The sequence below is a fragment of the Notothenia coriiceps genome, unplaced genomic scaffold (genome assembly GCF_000735185.1).
Source record: "Notothenia coriiceps isolate Sejong01 unplaced genomic scaffold, NC01 NC01_scaffold00000339, whole genome shotgun sequence".
NCBI lineage: Eukaryota > Metazoa > Chordata > Actinopteri > Perciformes > Nototheniidae > Notothenia > Notothenia coriiceps.
The window spans coordinates 5,653,361-5,658,047 of NW_011333040.1; the positions used below are offsets into that span (position 1 = coordinate 5,653,361).

A 4,687-nucleotide genomic window follows, 5' to 3' on the forward strand; every position below is an offset into this window, starting at 1 on the left:
TGTTCGACCCTCTAGAAGCTGTTGTCCGTGACCTGTGTTTCAAGGTTGGTCGCGCAGAAACTCCTGTTGGCTTCTCTATCTGTTTCAAAATGTGGCCCGAGGGTTGAAAGAATCAAATCGAAGTCCAAAAAGTTCGACACACTCGGATTCAGTAGTGGACACCGGGATACAGACACGAGAACACCGAGAGTTTAAACTTGTCAAGTAAAATCAAAACGACTCAACTCGATTTAGAGGAGACTTTCTAAACCCGAAAGTCCAAGTTGTAGAGAGAGGAGGGTGACGAAGATCTTTAACCGTAATGTCAATTAGAACTGTAACTTGAAGTACTCTCATTTTAAATATTAACTCACGGTCTTCGTGACATGAAGTTCCGATCGTTACGGATTTCCCTAAGTCTGTCTCTCAGAACATCCTCCATCCTCTCGATGTCCTCCATCGTTAAATCAGTCAGGCATCCTGCATCTGCACATAATATAGCAGTAGCAAGCATAATTAGTTATTTAAAATAGTCAAATATGAATGTGAATTGTTGTGAAGTTATCTTTTTGACAACCTTTTTACAGACATGCAAGTTCTCTGTTCCAATTATTGCAGATTCTCAAGTTAGTACTCTATTTTCTAAACCTAAACCTAATTCAAAGTTTGCATTGATTTTCTGACAATCACATTTGTAATATTTAATAATAATGCAGGTGGTTAATTTACCTTGTTGGTCATTTAATATCCCACTGGTGTCCTCTGGTTGTGGGCTGTCAGACGGGGGTTGCGTCGGTTCTGGGCTCTCGGTTGTCTGCAGGAGATCCAACAAAGCCTCTGCACATTCTGATTGTCTTTGTTGGTCTTCCTTGAGCTCCATCCTCTGCTCTCGTCGAAGAGATGCCTCTGATCTGGGCTTACTTGTTGTGTGGTAACCGAGGCTAACAGTGGGAGCCCAGTCTACCGACTCAACGTCACCCAAAGCGCTAGGGCACCCTAAAAAGTCCCAACAAAGTCCATATTAGACTACAGGTAACTTAAACATGATCAGTATTACTAAGTACATAAGCAAACAACCCAATAATACATAAACAAAGCCACAAAAACCAAGTTGCTCACAGGCTCTGAATACACATACAGACAAATCTTGGGTCGCAGGAGGGGTGGGGTGTTGATCAGTATTGGCTTAGGATGGGCGTCATCACGGGTCTCAACCAATGAGAGCATTTTGGGCGGGCCTAAGACTGCTGCAGCGCTCACATGAACTGAAACAGAAAGAAGTTGCGGGGACAGAAACATGGAGAACGGTACCGAACTCTTACATGGACATTTTACATCCGTTCAGACGGGGCAGTTTATATAATCAGAGTTATTTGTAACCACTGCAGAGTTGAGTTTTCTTATCTCTGGACTCTGAAGGGAACTTCTGTGACAAACTAGATAAACGTTAATGCCCTGGCAGTGGAAAATACATGTAGCTTTGGTTTTATATTTGATTTGATTACATTAATTAATGTTTAAGTTGAGATTTACAAGAAACATTTGAACTGCTACTGTGTTAAGGGAATACTGCTGGTAAAAGCACCGTATTTTTTTAAAGTGTTTGCCAACCAAATGTTATTGCACTTTTGTTCATGTAGCAGTACTTTTAAAATAAAAGTGCGCAATGCAGTACTTTTGAATTAAATCAACATTTTAATTGTTGCCCAGCACTAGTTTATATAATTGCATCATCTTTTAAAACGCAGCGTGTTTCTCCTCATGTGAGTGTTTTGAGCTGTTGTAATGTGTTTGCACCTGTCGGCCACCATAGAACCATGTCTTTTATTCAGCCGGGGAACCAACAGGGTTATACTTCAACACTTTTGCGACAATATGCAGCTTTCTTGACTTGCAAGATAATCTTTAAAATTGACAAGCACAATATGAGTAATACACTGCAAAATTCCAACAATATCCATTTGTCTCTTTCGCCATGAAGTTCCTCCACCAGAGCACAGGGACTTCACCTCTCTGTATAGATGGCAAGTGTCATGACATGCATGGTTCCCAGAGAATGAATCCTAAGGATTTGAAGATTTCCTGGTAATCCTGTTTCCATACCAATCACATTTCCTTGTATGTATCCACATTATACACATATTTCAATGTAGCTTTTTTTGAAGTACTTGAGGACTTTAAATGTCAAATTTGAATGGCAAGCTGCAGGATTCACTGTCAGGTTTTTGAAAACTGACAACCTTGGTGGAAAGTACCCATCTATTGTTTCCTTGCTTCCAAAAATAGTTTATTTTTTCCATCAGTATACAGTAAATAGATAACTGAAGGCTGAACGTTGAGACATGTGACAGCAGCTGACACGGTGCTCTGCCATCCGTGAAGGAAAGGCAGTTTTGTGAGAGAGACCGACAAGAACAGAGGCCGCAAAAGAGGTGAAAATATACTTCATAGCAGAGTGAACAAAAAGAGAGTGACCCGGGTAGGCTTTAGCACAACTTAAAAGAATAAAGAAAATCCCCACAAGTCCAAGATATCTTAAAGGGTGGGAAGTTTATGATTTTCTTGGAGAAATTGTGCTGCAGAGCGAAGCCATGGGCGATTGAGTGTCAGAGAGCCTCTGGGCAGACATGCAAAACCAGCTCTTCAACACATGGGGCAAGACACACACACACAGAGGTGCTTTTACATTTGTTGTTGTTGTTTTGGGTCTCTTTATAGTGGCTACGTGTATTTTTGTGGTCATTTTGTGTGTTTTTGTAGTTGTGATGTGTCACTCTGTGGTGGTTTTGTGTGGGCTTTTTGTGTCTTTTTGAGGTCAATAAATGCTTCATTGTCGTCGTTTTTTTTCTCTTTATGGTCTTTACATGTGTTTTTATGGTTGTTCTGTGTCATTTAGTAGTTGTTATGTGTCACTCTGTAGTTGTTTGGTGTCTCTTTATGGTCTGTATGTATCTTTTTGTGGTCTTTTTGTTTATCTTTATGGCAATTTGTGTCTCTTTGTTGTCATCATGTGCCTCTTTGTAGTTGTTTAATGTCTCTTTGTGTTCTTCATTTGTATGTTTTTGCTTGGTGTCCCTTTGTTGAGGTTTTGTGTGGACATTTTGTCAGTATGTAAATAATTGTAGTAGTTTTGTGTCACTTTGTGTTCTATATATTCCACTTTGTCACTCTTTGTGATCTTTTTGTTTCTCTTTATATAAATGTGTTATCTCTTTGTGTTGGTTGTGTCAATGTAGCAGGTTTTTGTGTCTTTGTAGTTATTTCCCCCCTATTTGTAGTTATTTCGTGTATCTTTGTAGTTGATATGCACCTTTTTGAAGTCATTTTAAAGATCTTTGTTGTTGTCATTTTAGTCTTCATACTAAGTTCGCGTCTCTCGAGCCCCTGATACTTTGGGCCCCTTGGCCTTTTGTGTTTAGTCATGGTTTTATTTTGAAATTTCTGTTCTCCCTGTGTCTGGTCTTCCTTCCTGTGTTTGCCCTCCTGTGTCTGATTGTCTCATTGTGTTCACCTGTTGCCCCACCACCCCTGTGTTTCTGCCTCCCCTCCCCAGCTGTGTCTTGTGATTACCCATCTGTGCGATTAATCTCATCTTCCCTTTTGCTTGATATTCGGTCGTCGTCTTTCTCGTCCATGTTACCTGCCTGTTCCTGTCTGTAAGTTTGTTCCTGTTTCTCGTGCTCCCAGATTTGCTGATTTCAAGTTGTTTCTTGTTTTTCTTTGTCATCGGCTTTTTTTGATTAAAGGTGGGGTAGGTAAGTTTGAGAAACCGGCTCGAGATACACTTTTTTTTATATTCCATGGAATGCTCTTAACATCCCGATAGCAATGAATATCTGAAGTGCTTTGACAAAAAATCCATACAAAAATGTCATCTGTGGAAGCCGTAGTACTGTAAAAAGCACGACCTATCATTTTAGCCGGCCCGGCTAAAATAACTGGATGGCCTACCTGCCTGTCAGCTTTCCATCTGTGCACAAACTTATCTCATGCCCTCATTGGTCATGTGCGCGTTCGTGTGTGTTGGAGGAGGGGCTCTGTAAGGAAGTGGCAGATTTTTTCCGGCTGTGTATTTTCAAATTTTAACGCACTCGAGCTGGTTTTCCAAAATTACCTACCCCACCTTTAATGCTCACTTTTTGTTACTAGACCTTTTGTCTTTTTTTTACTGCATTTGGGTCCTATTTTCCCCAATCCTGACAGTACGACCGAACCACTATAGACCCAGCAGTTTTTTCAAAGCGCTGTATGAGCTTAAGTACACTCTTGAGTGCATTTTTAATGAGTGGATGAGAGCCTCCTCAAGAGGGGCCAATGAGGCTGCCCTTAAAGCCTGCGTCACACTGTCCCGAAATTGACACCCGATGGACACACGAATATGGAATTGTGAATTTCGCACGAAGATGGCCCCGAACCACACACAAAGGCATCATTTACATTACATTTAAGACACACAACTGCAACGAAAGTAACAAAAACAATTATGTTAAAGTACTATGATACTGTACTGATATTTTCAGACTTTGTTCTTTACTTTATACGTTTTTATATGTAGAAGATATTAAGTTTTCTCCGTAATGTTGTTTCCATAGCAACAACAACTTCCTGTCAACTCGCCTTCAAAATAATATATTATATCCTTTTCAGTTTCACAGAGCACAAATTGGGTTATTTACATAATATGTTTAGATGATTTTGTTGTGCAATA

The 4,687-nt window shown here is 40.1% G+C and overlaps 2 protein-coding genes and 1 long non-coding RNA gene across 5 annotated transcripts in view; 1 reads left to right on the forward strand and 2 right to left on the reverse strand.

Moving 5' to 3' along the window:
* The window catches only part of LOC104943801 (high affinity cationic amino acid transporter 1-like), a 228,951-nt gene that overhangs the window by 149,295 nt on the left and 74,969 nt on the right, over positions 1-4,687 (forward strand). The window lies entirely within an intron of this gene.
* The window catches only part of cd2bp2 (CD2 (cytoplasmic tail) binding protein 2), a 297,553-nt gene that overhangs the window by 138,694 nt on the left and 154,172 nt on the right, over positions 1-4,687 (reverse strand). The window lies entirely within an intron of this gene.
* On the reverse strand, positions 401-1,307 carry LOC104943783 (uncharacterized). The gene is made up of 3 exons (XR_798155.1): positions 1,118-1,307; positions 709-975; positions 401-465 (listed from the first exon to the last, which is right to left on the reverse strand). It is a non-coding gene; the product is annotated as an uncharacterized lncRNA (long non-coding RNA).